The 14,743-nt window shown below is 36.7% G+C and overlaps 1 protein-coding gene and 1 non-coding gene across 3 annotated transcripts in view; both read right to left on the bottom strand.

Moving 5' to 3' along the window:
* Positions 1-14,743, bottom strand: part of ARMH3 (armadillo like helical domain containing 3) — a 151,998-nt gene that overhangs the window by 45,164 nt on the left and 92,091 nt on the right. The window lies entirely within an intron of this gene.
* TRNAV-AAC (transfer RNA valine (anticodon AAC)) lies at positions 5,784-5,855 on the bottom strand. Its single transcript has one exon. It is a non-coding gene; the product is annotated as a tRNA-Val (tRNA).

The following is a 14,743-nucleotide window of genomic DNA, read 5'->3' as shown; positions in this document are numbered from 1 at the left end:
AAGATTGCCTGGGATGAAGGTGTTATGTGAAGAAATTCGGACATTATCCTACCCCTATCAATGATGGGAAACCACACAAGATTTAAAATCTAGTCATTTTTCTAATGAAATACTTTATACAGAGAAAAAAGGTGTAGAGAAGAACATACTGAATGTCTGTGTACTCGATATCCAACTTAAGACAGCATTACAAATACCTTTCAAACCCTCCGTGTACCTCTTAATTGCATGTCTGTCTCTCTCTTCCCAGTGGTAAACAATCTCCTGATTTTGGTATTTATCATTCCTATACACAGCTTTATTCTTTAACTAAATAGAAACATGTCTCTAAGTAACATTTTTTGTGTTTTTAATATGTGCAAATTATCTTATATTTGGTAGCTATTTCATTCAATATTATATTTATGAGATTTTTGTTGACGTGTAGATCTAGTCCATTTTGGTGTTGTATAATATTCCAGTATGTAAAAATACCACAACCCGTTCTATTGTTGGAAATTTAGGTGGTTTCTAACTTTCTTGGTATTAAAAACAATATTTAACAAGTATTCTTATCTTAGCGATCATTTGGAAAATTTTCTCCAAGAAATACAGCTAAGAATAAAATTATGGTATTGTCAGGTTTGGGCAACTTGGACTTTACTAGATATTGCCAAACTGCCCTCAAACATGGTACCAACATACTCCCACCAGCAGTGTAATGACCTGCCTTCTGAAATTCAACTCTAGTGATTAAGTAAACTGAATAGTGGCTACTATGAGGAAAAGACTGAAGGCAGAATAGTTAGGAAGCTCTTGAAATGTGAGGGGTTATGAGCCCTTGAACTAAAATGGTAGTTGTAGAAATGGAGAAGAAGTCACTTGAGAAATATTTAGGAGGTAAAGCTGAAACAATCTACTGACGAGGTGAAGGAGGGAAAAGATTCTAAAGCAATCTTGAGATTTCTGCTTTAGTCAGCTAACAGATGATGATACTACTAATTGAAATAGTAAACATGGGAGGATATGGTTCTCAAATTGGCATATTCAATAAAGTATATTGTTTGGAATGTTTGAGGTACTTGTGGGATCTCTAGGTAGGTTATAAAGTTCAAGAGGCAAGACTATGCTGGTAGTAAAAACTGTGAAATCTGTTCACCTATGGAGCTATAAAGAATCAGATATTCAGGCTCAAAACAGTTAAGAAAAAAATAAAGATAGCAGCACTTTCGGTAGTTAACACTAGTTTCTCTGATTCAAGGGGGAAAAATCAGTTATATGCCCCATGATACAAGGTAGGTACCCTCCCCTTAAACTAATTCTATATCTGACCATCCACCTATTTAGACTAAAACCTTCAGTCTAAGGTAGAACAAGCAAGGATGAAACATTACAGCTTCATAACACTATACCTCAAAGAGCTACCAAGCTGTGCTTGAAATGTTATTACCAAAGGGGAGACAACCTGACATCCTGTTTGTCAATGGGAACAAGTCTTACCTCCTTTGAGTGCCCTTAAGCATCTCTATAATTTACTGTGTTTTGAACTCTTTGCTCTTCCAGATCTATGTAAAGGTGTTTTTTAAGCAAGAAGAGAAGCAGTTACTGAGAAATTGTGATGAATAAGCCTTCATTCTTTGCCTAATTTGAAGAAAGTGTGAATTAGAAGCTCAGGAAATGAGATAATAGCTGTGATCCAGAAGTTTCATTCTAGTGGGATACAGGAACAGTTGGGAATCTATTGTACAACCAGTGTCAGGCCTGATTTTCAGTGGTAACTGACCTCAGAAAATGCAGGGTTAAAAACCTGGAGTTATATTCTAATAAAATAATGTGTTGGTCTATTTTTAGGGAAAAAGTAGAGATATCCAGCGCCTACAGAAACCAGGCTATGAAAGTCATGTTGACTAGGGTTTGGCAAGACTATGAGCTTTGGAATCATGTAGATCTGGGTTCACATCCTCGAGATATGTTGTTCTGGACAACTGTCCAAGCCTCAGCAAACTTTTCTATAAAACGGGAATAAAATTATTTTCCCTGTAAAAAAGAAAAAAAAAAAAAAAAGAAAGAAAGAAACCAGGCTAAAATGCCACATTTCAAACTCTAAGGTGAGTAAGGATTCAACTGCATATATCCAGAAGGAACCCTACTTCAAAATGACACCTGCACCCTAATGTTCATACCAGCAATATTTACAATAGCCCAGACATGGAAACAGCCTAAATGTCCATCAACAGATGACTGGATAAAGAAGATGTGATGTATTTATACAATGGAATACTATTCAGCCATAAAAACCAACAACATAATGCCATTTGCAGCAACATGGATGTTACTGGAGAATGCCATTCTAAGTGAAATAAGCCAGAAAGAGAAAGAAAAATACCATATGAGATCGCTCATATGTGGAATCTAAAAAAACAAAAACAAAAAACATAAATACAAAGCAGAAACAGACTCATAGACATAGAATACAAACTTGTGGTTGCCAGGGGGGTGGGGGTGGGAAGGGACAGACTGGGATTTCAAAATGTAGAATAGATAAACAAGATTGTACTGTGTAGCACAGAGAAATATATACAGGATCTTGTGGTGGCTCACAGCGAAAGAGAATGTGACAGTGAATGTATGTATGTTCATGTATAACTGAAAAATTGTGCTCTACACTGGAATTTGACACAACATTGTAAAATGACTATAACTCAATAAAAAAAAAAAAAAAAAAAAAAAAAACACAACTGTCCTCCCTGTCCCTGCTCCTACAGTGTGAGGATGGGTGTTAGTCAACCCATCATGTCTAATTTTCTTGACCTGTTCTGTAGCCATTAGCCACATGTGGCTACTGACCACTTGAACTGTGGTTATTATGACTGAGGGATTGAATTTTTAATTAATTTAAACTGAAGCAGTGCAAAATATTATTCCATTAAATACAACTTTGTCTTGGAAGGACTACATTTCACTTTAACCATTGCACTGTGTAAGATATTACTGTTCTATCACAGAGTACATCAGGCATTGTTTTGTTTCCAGTACTACACATAAACGTCTCACCAATCTAGTTGATATCATTGGATTGATTCAGTTCAAACTCAGTTTCTATGTATGAATTTAAAAATGTAATGCATTCATTTATTATTTTATGCAGACAGCATAAGTTATAGCAGGGTTTCTTAACCACAGCACTATCGACATTTTGGGTTAGATAATTTGTTGTGGGGGGGCTGTCCTGGGTCCTGCAGAATGTTTAGCAGCATCCCTCGTCTCTATCTACTAAATGCTGGTAGCACCACCCCCTCCAAGCTGTGATGACCAAAACATGCCAAATGTCCTGGGCAAAATTGCTTCGGTTGAGAACCACTGAGTTACAGTGATACCTACACAAACCAGCATTGGTAATTAAAGTAAAATACTTACTAGTTTTTAATTATACTTAAATTATGTTTCTAGTTTTAAAAAGTAAATATGAATAGATTTTAAAGTTTAAAATGAAGGCACACTATGGATGCATTATTGAGTAGAGATGCAAATAATAGAACTACTGCAGAACAGCAAAGGAAAAAAGAGACTGGAAGGAGGTATGTTGCAAGTTTCATGAAGAATGGCAACTGCAATTTGCTTCAGCAAGGCAAAACGGAAGTTCTGTAAACAACTTTTCAAGGTAATAAATGCTATTAACAAATGCCAGCAAATATAAAGTGAATAAAAGTTTATCCTTAATATTAGAACATTAAAAATGAATCAACAAAATAGTTTGTCTGAAATCAGAATTACATGTCCAACAAAAAAATTTTAATGATGAACAGAATATGAGCTTTTATTTTTGGCCACTAAACCATTTTTTTGATGGTGATATCATAAAAGAAACTATTATTTCAGTTATGGATAGTTTATCAAAAACTATGGGGAAAAAACTTAAAACTACCTTATGAATAGTGAAAGGTCTTCAATTAAACCACCGAACAGTTGCCTATAAAATATAAGACATTTCTAATGATATAAAAGATCAATTGATTCAAAATGTTTTAAATTACTTTTCTTTAGATTTTAGATGATACTGCTCAATTACTACTTTGGGTACAATCTGTCTTAAAGAACTTCCAAATATACAAAGAAATAGTGTCAATTCTCAGCCCCCAAACCTGAACTCATGGCATAAATATTTTTTAATCTTCTACATCCATCAGTAAAGAATTTGGCTAGATTTTTTAAAAAATTCCAGAACACAGATGGTGCTCCAGTTACGTTAGGTCAAAACTCCAGATTTATTGGCATTTTAAAACAAGACTGAAGTTTTCCCCTTCTGCTTCATTTTACTGCATGGTACATGTTAAAAATACTCGTGCATAGTTTTCTGAAGCAGACTCTGTGAGTGTCATGGATACAGTTGCTAAAATCATTTAATATATACCTGGGAAATCTATGAACACTGCAGGATTATGGAACAGTTGAGAGAACTAGAAGACAATGAATTTAATGATGCTGAGTTCTTGTCAATGCTCACTGGTTGAGCTGTGGAAAGGTTTACAAAAGGTTTACTATTAATTTCAACGCAAAATGTGATATGTGTAAATAACGTATTATTAAAATTAATTTCACCTATTTCAAAATAAAGCTATATGTGGCTGACAATATACTTATATTGGACCATTGCTCTCTGGACCTTATTGCAAATGTTTCTCCTTTCACTGGTCCACTTGCTTTTTCTGTGGTCTATACTTCGACACAAAAAATGATTACAATGATGGAGCCTTGGTAAGTTAAAAACACAAAAGGTTGAAATGCTCTTCAAAATATCCAGTCTTTGGTAAATAAGTGCTGTATTTAACTGCTATTGATACTAGCAGGAAGAATTAAAAGTAAATTGACCTTCATCTCTGAAATTTACTACCAAGAGAAAACAAACTTGTTAAACTCATTTATTCTAGTAACTTTCTGAAGAATCCATCAGGTTCTCTATTTAGACAGGTTTTCTATTTAGACAATCACGTTGTCCACAAATAAAGACAGTTTATGCCTTCCTTTTCAATCTGGACACCTTACATTTCTTTTTCTTGCCTGACTGCACTGTCCAGAATCTCCATCACAAACTTGAATAAAGGTGATGAAAGCAGACACCCTCACTTTGTTACTGACCTTCAAGGAAAAGCATTTAGTCTTTCAACATTGAATATGACAGCTAAATTTATCGGGTTGAGGAAGCTCTTCTATTCCTAATTTGCTGAGAATTTTTATCAGGAATAGATGTCAGATTTTGCATTTCCCAAATGACTGATAAACAAAAATCCCCAAACAAAACACAATTCCACAATGCACACATTATCTCTGGAAGGATACCCAAGATAGGGGTGAAGAGTGGGGAATTCTTGCTCTAATAGAAAGCCCTTATTTAAAAGGTCAGACAGAAGGAAAGATATCAGTCTTGACTAAAGTCAAAGGCAACCAGACTCTAGTGGGCAAATGTCCTGTCTGGTTTGGTGCTTAAAGTGGTTTCCTCCCTCCTGGAAGTTCCTCAGTGACTTCCATGACTACACAGGAGGGAGGGAATGCTTCAGAAACTCTCCAGAAGCAAATAATGGGTGGTAAGCAGCAGTCTGTCATCTCCTGGAGCTTTTCCAAGGAGCTACAGTGGGAGCACAGCTATCTTGGTCACATTCTATCTTGGGTACAACATAATTGTACCCTGGCCTTCAGATGTCCTTCCAAAGTGTTAACTGCAATGACCTTCTACCCTTATGAAGTCTTGCCGTGTGGTACTATTGGGGGGGGCGTTGTAATTAGGTTAATTTAATTTATTTATTTAACGAAGGTACTAGGGATTGAACCCAGGACCTCATGCATGTTAAGCATGTGCCCTACCACTGAGCTATACCTTCCCCACTGTGTGGTACTGTTGATGCAGGTCAGGAGCTAAGGCACAGGGTTGGTACACAGGAAATATAAAATAAGTAATTACTGACTAATTAAGAGTTAGCCAAGATGGAGCTGCATTTGCCAGCTAGATGAAGTGCTATGCATCTACTATGTATAGTCAGCAAATTGCATTTTAGATCCCTTTTGGGTGGAAGGGGCATAAAAATACAGGATTAAGATACGATACATTGCTGACATAAGCCTTTATCTAACAGGGTTTCATTATCAGCTATTTATCTAGTCAAAATTTTTAAATGTCATCTTATAACTTCTTTCCCTACTAAAACTTGTCATTTTTTACAGTGTTAATTATAGCTTTTTAATTACTACTTGCTAGACCCTGCAAGTATAGGTGAACATGCTAAGTCAGAGTAAGAAGACAATAAGCCACTTGACATGTCTGAGAAAGTCCCACTTCTGATTAAATTAGTTTAATCCAACCCTGAGCAGTAAGAGTTCTGCTCCAACAGCAGACTTCATCTATTATATGTGTTATTATTTATCACACTAGGAGGAGAAGGGACAGATTTTTATAACTAGGGATACAAATCAATATGAAGCTTTAACAGATGGGGTCTTGGTTGGGGGCACAGCAGCCCCATCAGGTCCAGTGCTGAAAACCATTCAGCTGCAAACACTGAAAGACCTAGAGATATTTGCTTGGCAAGTCACTCAGGGAATCAGCATCTTGCTAAATGTTATCTGCCTCGTCTGGGCCAGAATGGTGGCCACAGATCTGCTCAGGGTAGTCAGCAGTTAGCACACTAATCTGCAGCCATAGAGCTATATTGAATATTTCTGCTGCAAGTAGTATAACAATACTACCACCATATAATTTTCCCCCACTGGGCTATTTTTAGAGACACTGAATAGATATTGAATAATTCGGCATTCAGGGAGGTGCTTCAAGTTGGACATGAGAAGCAAGCACTATATACACTGTTCAGATCACAGGAGACATGGGGAAGGGGAGGAAAAAGGCACAGCAGCCCTCAGCAATGAGTTAGCATTTATGGTTCACCTATCCTTGGGTCCCTGACATTCTGCAAACCTGCCTCAAAAACCCATAGTGTGACAAAGCTTTTTGTTCCAGTTCAAATGTAGAGAGGTACAGAAGTTGTCCCTGAGGTTAGCTCTGGAACAGAAATATCCTGGGCACTATTCTGGGTCTTATAACAATTCAGTGGTGGAAAGGCCCAGAGAGAACAAATAAACAAAGCTTTAAAACAAAAACTAAATCCACACAACTCCAAATAATTGGATTCAATCCATAAATTGGGGAAATGATCTGCATGTCTATGTCTGATGGCAATCAACAAGGTCCAAAATCTCCTTAACTGTGATTTCCTTCTTAAAATAACCCTTTCATCAGTATACAGGTTTATATAATGCTGACACCCAAGGAAAACCATTGCAACTCACCCTCCCATCTCTGCTTCCACTCAAAAACAAACAAACCAAAACACGTCGGAACTTGGAAGGAACATGTATAAAATCCAAATCCTCCAATTCTAGCTCTTGTTACTCAAATCACTTTCAAAAAGTTGCTACACATAAAGCATGGTAGTGATAGTCAAAAGTTGAATTTCTTACTATTCCCTGTGAAGATCCTTTTTTTCCCCTAATTTTTAAATTAAGGTATAATTTGAATTTAATAAAATTTATCCTTTTTAGTACAGTCTTTTTGAAAAATGCATACAGTCATGTAATCAACACCATAATCAAGACACAGAACAGTTCTATCACCCAAAAAATTCCCCCATATACCCTCCTCCCAACCATAGCTCCTGGCTGATCTAAAGTCTATCCCTATAATTTTTCCTTTTCCAGATATCATACATGAAATCATACACTGTGCAGCCTTTTGAATCTAGTTTCTTTCTGCATAATGCAATTTAATTCATCTATGTTGCTGCATCTGTCAGTAATTCACCCCTTTTTATTGCTGAGTAGTATTCCATAATTTATGGGTATACCACAGTTTATTCACTGATCAGCTAAGGGTCACTTGGGTTGTTTCCAGTTTTGAGAGATATGTGGACAAACCCACTGTAAACATTTATTCAAACCCAAGTTTTCATTTCACTTGGGTAAATTCCTAGGAGTGAACTGCTGGAAGATCTACTTTTGAAACTAACTGCCCAATTCTATATAAGCTATTTCTATACAACAGATATGTATTTTCCCAATGGAATAGCTGTGTTGCTAGTTCTGTGATGCTTCTCTTCCTGGTCCATCTCTATCATTTCTCTGCCCTCCTGAGTGTAGTAAACATCTCTAAATCAGCATCACTTACAAATTTCATTAACATTCTATTTACTTTCAGTCCTAGATCATTAATAAAAAATGCTAAATATTCCTACTTTCCTCATAAGCACCCTGCAGCATCCTAGGAAACAACACTCTTCCCAAGCCACACACAGCACCATTTATCTTTACACTTGTTTTATAGGATATGTTGCATCAGTAGCTTCTCCTCTATATTCTTAAATTAATTTTCAGTTGAGCCAAGAATCTTCAGTATATCACTTTTAATAACTACAGGAAAACCTAACAGAGCTTTTCTCAGTTATTAACTTATTCACAGTTAGCACACATTATGCAAATCACAGATACAGACAAGGACCAACAGAGAGAGCACACTCGGAAAATTTGAGATGTTACTCCCTAACACCAGCCTAAAAGCAAATCTGAGTTTTGTTCCTCCTAAAACAGTGTCCTGTCCTAAAAACAGTCTTTCAAATAAATGCTGTATTAATTAAACTAGAAGAGAAAAAAAAATGTCAGCATAATTAACATACAAAGCAACAGTATGGCCTAATTAATCACCATGAAAAGCAATCGAATAAAATACTATGCATTTTTATGGAGCAATTTAATCTGGCAAGTAATTAATCACAGAAACACTAAGCAAAACAAATGGATTTCCCTTTAAGGAAGTCACATTTATCATCTGTAATGTATCCCAAACTCTAATTTGTTATCCCAACTCAAAATTGTACAGTAGACAATGAATTGTCAGCTTTAGTAGAACATGGATTTCTTGAAAAAAGAACACTGAGCTTCTCAAATCAAGTTACAGTCCCTGAGCACCCAGAGAGCTAAGGGTTTTGGGGCAGAGGTACACGGCAATAGGCATGGCGGTCTTAACCTCAAGAGTTCTAAATTGAGGTCAGTTTAGTCAAAACCATAGATAATTGCTAAATGACTCATGAAAAGAAAACACTTAACATCAGGAGTGACAATTATAGGTCACAAATATTAGCAAAACCCAAAGGAAAGACCTTCAATAGCTGACAACAGAGAGAAACAGAGCTTTTGATCTTCAGAGCAAGTGTTGAGGGCATATCTATGCAGTAAAATTGAAGTCAAAGAAATCTCCTTTACTCCTCTCCTCTTCTTTCCTTCTCTCCTTCCTTCCTTCTTTCTTTAAACAACGACCCATTTTCCATGAGCTCCAACAACTTCACCGTTTGAAGAATACCAACAGGCCGGTTATTTTGAATGGCCTCAATTTTCAAAGACAGAGTGACGCACATTAGCTAAGAAGATACAAGAGGCTCTCTTCGTATCTCCAACTTCCCAGCTACTCTCTCTGCTTGGCTCTAGTTGAGACTAGATGAACTGCCCTCTTTTTTTGTCAAGGAAGCTCATGGTACTTCTTTTAATATTCTCATCTCTCACTGACTTTTTTTCTCTAGGTATTAGTCTTAAAAGGCTATGCCTCCCTTTTTTTTTAAACCAAACTCCTGTAGATAAAAGCACCTGACAGAGTCCGAGGCATCTTCTGGCTACAACCAAAGTGGTTTTCTCTTTACTGTCCTGATCGACTTCTAATGCTGAGTCCCATGAAACATTCAATACTTATTCAATTGTACCCGGAAAGTCATGCTTTTTACACTTTCACCCTGACTGTGCTCACAATTTGAAAAACCTATTTGGCCCAGGGCATTTACCTCTAGATTTTAACCCTTACTCTTGTCTCCTTCAAACCTTTTTTGCTTTATTATTTCTGGCTGGTATCAATGACTTGTATCTGAACTCTTCCAGTCAGCCTGGCTCTCCAGTCCTTTTCTCTTTTGGAGACTTTGCCTGGCAACTTCTGTTCAGTAATACTCTGAGATGCTCTCTCTGAATTGCCCTTATGGACTCCCTCTATCAGCCCAATAGTAACTGAAGTACTATTACTCCCAGCCCATTCCAGACCAGGCCCAGTCAGTACCCTGAATCCTAGCTTGTCTAAGAGAGCAGAACTCTATGTTGATCTGTGTTCAACAAATATTCATTGAATGTCACTTAGCACCATGTTACTAAGATGAGTAAGGCACAGATGAGGCCTGCCTTTATGAGTTCACAGTCTAGTAAAGAAGAGAGACAAGTAGATAGTTACTGCTGTAGAATGGCCAGGACTGGCTCCAAGGATAAAGTGATGCTGAAGACGCACTATTTTAGGAGACAGGCTGAGAAATGGACAACTGGACAACTGGGAAGGACATCCAAGGCAAGGAGGAATGATATATATATGGGGTCAGGAATATAAAACAGTTTGTCCAGGAACTATAAGAGCCTCTTGTTTGTCCAGAGAACTCTAGGTAGTCTGGCATAGTTGCAATGAGGACAGATATTCCAGGAAGCATATTAAGAATGGAACCGTATGCCATGCTACAGAACTTAAATTTTATTCTGCAGGTGTTGAGTGAGCCAGTGACGGGAATAAGCACAGGGAGGAGAGCAAGAGAGAAAGAGGCAATGAAGATGACAAACAAGACTAGAAGCTTAGAGAATCCAACTGAAAAAGAAATGCAGAGAATGAACAAATTAATTATGGTATATTTATACAATAATAAAATACTGCTCAGCAATAAAAAGGAATAAACTATCAGACATTCGCACATCCCTATTCATAGCAGCATTATTCATAATAGCCAAAAAGTGGAAACAACCCAAGTGTCCATCAACAAATGAATAAATAAAATACAGTTTATATATATAATGGAATGTTATTCAGCTCAGCCTTAAAAAGGAAGGAGATTCTGTCACATGCTCCAACATGAATGAACCTTGAGGACACTATGCTAAGTGAAAAAAGCCAGTCACAAAAATACGAACGATTTCCCTTATATAAGATATCTAAAGTAGTCAAATTCATAGAAACAGAAAGTAGAACAGTGGTTGCCACGGGCTGGGGAGATGGTGGAAACTGGGGGAAGCGGTTGTTTAACAAGAATAGAGTTTCAGCTCTGCAAGATGAAGAGGTTCTGGATATCTGTTGTACAACAATATGAATATACTTAACACTACTGAACTCTACACCTAAAAATGGTTAAAATGGTAAATTGTGTATGTTTCTCATCACAATTTTTTAAATGTCTGCATTATTTTTTTAAAGGAATGAACTAATATATACTACAAAGTGGATAAATCTCAAAAACATTACATTGAGTGCAAGAAACCAAACACAAAAGAGGATGTACTACATGATTTGTTTATCTTAAGTTCAAGAACAGACAAAACTAACTTGTGGTGAAAGGAGTCAGAAAACTGCCTAGTTCTGGGGAAAAGGAGGGTCATGAGGGAAATGGGCTGATGGAAATGCTCTATGTCTTGATCTGGATGGTGACTAAATGGGTATATACACACATAAAAAAGTTGTTCAATTACACACCTAAGATCTCACACATTTTACCTCAATTAAAAGGAAACAAAGATAGGGTTTCAGTGTGTCGGTAATTTTATTTCTTAAGGTGAATGGTTCACAGATGTTCATTTTAAGATCAAGCTTTATTACAAATAAACACTAATCCTGTACTCTTTACAATTTATCAAATAGTTCATAATTTTGAAGTAGGAAATTGGTTCAGATTAAATGGGCAAAGGGAACAGATTTTAATCCATCTCTACCTGAACACCATCTAGTAAATTATCCCATAAGAAAGATGAGGTAACAGTCAAAACCCTGGTCAGGAATCAGCCCCTTATGCTCAGAACGAGCTCGCACTACAGATGGCTACTCCTGCTGCCTTTTCGGAGTTGTCACCAAGATGAGTGCAGACGAGGAGAGTCCAATGAGAACCAACTGTCTCTAGCGCTTCCTTGAGATTGAGAATTTTCGTTATATGAAAATAGTGTCAAATGAGACAGAAATTAATGTTCTTTGGTGCCCAGAGTAGTAAAAATGCACCGGTGCACCCTATGTTTGACATCCCACTCACATGTTATTGGTTTTAAAAGAAATTATATAGAAACTAATTATAACAAAAAAATCTCATGAAACCTCTTAGGATAGGAGCTCACTTTGCTAGAGCATGCACAGTATCTAGGCTCCAGGGGAAAATGTATAATCGAGGTAAAATTAATCAAAGCCTACATAAAAGAAACCGCAAGAGATAGTTTAAGAAGAAAATCTCTCCTCAGTGTTAGAAATTCCTAAAGTCTGATCACTGAGTACATAATTCTGCTTATTATTGTCTTCTACTATGTAACACTATATTTATAATTAGGCTGATACCACAGTAAAATGACAGTAAAATTCAGACACAATTCATTTAACAATTAATCTACTGGAGCTAAAAATTCTTACCACGTCATTAATTGCCTGCTTAAAGCACTACCTCAGTTTCAGTTTTAGATTATCACACACCTTCTTTAAGAACCCAGGGGGAAAGCAATGCACAGGCAAAGCTAGTTTAGGGAGAAATAGCAGGCAGCAGTGAGTTTCATACTTTTCTCTCCCTATGTACCCCAACTGAGAAGAGCCTTTACTGTGACCACCAAGCTTACTACTAATTAAAAGAGAAAACAGTAAAGAACATTTTCTTTCACAGTAAAGCTCTCCCACCCACCCTCACTCCAAGCTGCCTTTTAATCTCCTTCACCTGCATGTTCTAATTTCTCAATATAAGAAGTAATGCTTGCTACAATCTTTTTCTTTCTTTCCATCCTTCCTTCCTTCCTTCCTTCCTTCCTTCCTTCCTTCCTTCCTTCCTTCCTTCCTTCCTTCCTTCCTTCCTTCTTCTTTTCTTTTTTAAACATGTCAATTGGTAAATCATTCTGCTGGGGTTTTGGGGAAGTAGGAGGATACAGGATCAGATCTTCCTTCTGCACTATTCTATGAAGGTTGTCATCCCTGATTTTTCTACAAAAGGATTTTATTTTTCTAGTCTGGCCCTGGCTGATGATTCCCCACCCACAGTTTTTTCTTCACAAGTTTATTCTTTACAAAGAGCTTTGCAGTTGACTCTTAAGAAAAAAATTCAGTCTTCAAGGCCATTTTATATAATAGCTGCAAGCCAAAACCCAGAAAGGGGAGAGATTATTCCCAAATTATCCATCAAATCAGTAGCAGAGTTGGGATTAGATCAAAGCATCTGGACAAAAATTTAGAAGGCATAATCTAAATTTCTAGTAGAAGAAATTCTAATAGACTAGAAATAGAAGAATAAATTCTATTAGAAGCATATTTATCAAATGTGCTAATGATTCAAAGCTGCAAAGAAAAACCAATACATAGAATGATTGCTGTCAACAAGATACATTTAAAAACAATAAAGAGTTTCCTTTAGGTTAGTTTAAAGTCAAAAACCAACTGGAGATGTTCAGGAGATTCACCAGAACTGTAATAGTACCTATCTCTGAATGTGATGTTTTTAGATGATTTTACCTTACTTTGTCCTTTCCACTTTTCTGTATTGTTTAAAAAGCTTCTAGAATGCGCAAATAGCATCAAACAAACCAGCACCAGAAAGCAAAATAGCACTACCAACTGAACAATTATAGGATGGGGAAGAGTTAGCTTGACAGCAGGTCACTTTAAGCAGATGTGAAAGTTTTAGTGGGACTTAAGCTTGTATGAACCAACAATGAAATTCAGCTGCTGAAAAATTAATGCAACTAGAGGCTACAAATGAAATAGGTCCATATCCTGGGTGCTAATAGTCTCCCTACAATCTGAGATACTCAGATCACATCTGGATCCAGTTCTAGGCGTCAATCAATCCAAATAACACTTACTGAATGCTTATTTGGTACAAGGCACACTCTACCATCATAATTCAGGAGGCAAACTGAGAAGTTAGAATAAATCTAAAGGACAATCACAATATGCCAGAGATTTTGAAGCCATGTCATACGAAGAACAACTGAGAGAAGAAAAGACATTTTGCCTACAGAGGGCAGTAGTATACATGTTAGCCCTTTGAAGAAGTCAACACAGAAGACAGTAAATTTTTTGGTGTTGCATCTGAAGGTAGAAATAGAATCAATACATTCAGGTTATAAAAAGGAAGAGTCTGACATTAGCACGAGAGTCTCATCATTTAAAAAGCTGGACACTATAAAGCTTAAAGTATTAAGTACTATTTCACTAAGTCTTCAAGCAGAGGCTGGATATTAACCCCAACAAATAAGATTTATGATTTGGGAAGGTGAGTGGGGTAGATGGACTTTTAAATTCTTTCAGCCTTTAAGGTTCTGTGACCCAGCACTGTTAATCTGCAAGATCAAAGTCAAATAGAAAACAGGAAGTATGGGACCTTAGCCATTCTAGTATAATCTGAGAACTTACAATGATTAAGCTCCTATGGCCAAGAACACGTCTCTGTTTGTTCACAATAATCTAAAGAAACCTAAAGTTTCATCTGCTGAAGAGATGCCTGTTTTGGTTTGCTGACAGGATAATATATTGCTACCCAATAGTAATGGCTTCTTCATCCTATCAGCAGATTAACAGTCAACTGTTCAATGTGGTTAGAATACCTGAGATATAAGGACAGAGTTCCACCCTGACTGTTGGAAAAGATAAATGGTGAGGGAAAAGTAGGGGATAAAATGAAGAACTGCCCACAGTTTTTAA

The sequence above is a fragment of the Camelus bactrianus genome, chromosome 11 (assembly GCF_048773025.1).
Source record: "Camelus bactrianus isolate YW-2024 breed Bactrian camel chromosome 11, ASM4877302v1, whole genome shotgun sequence".
Classification (NCBI taxonomy): domain Eukaryota; kingdom Metazoa; phylum Chordata; class Mammalia; order Artiodactyla; family Camelidae; genus Camelus; species Camelus bactrianus.
Note: the sequence above shows the minus strand (reverse complement) of the source record. Positions and strands in the feature narration are given on the sequence as shown.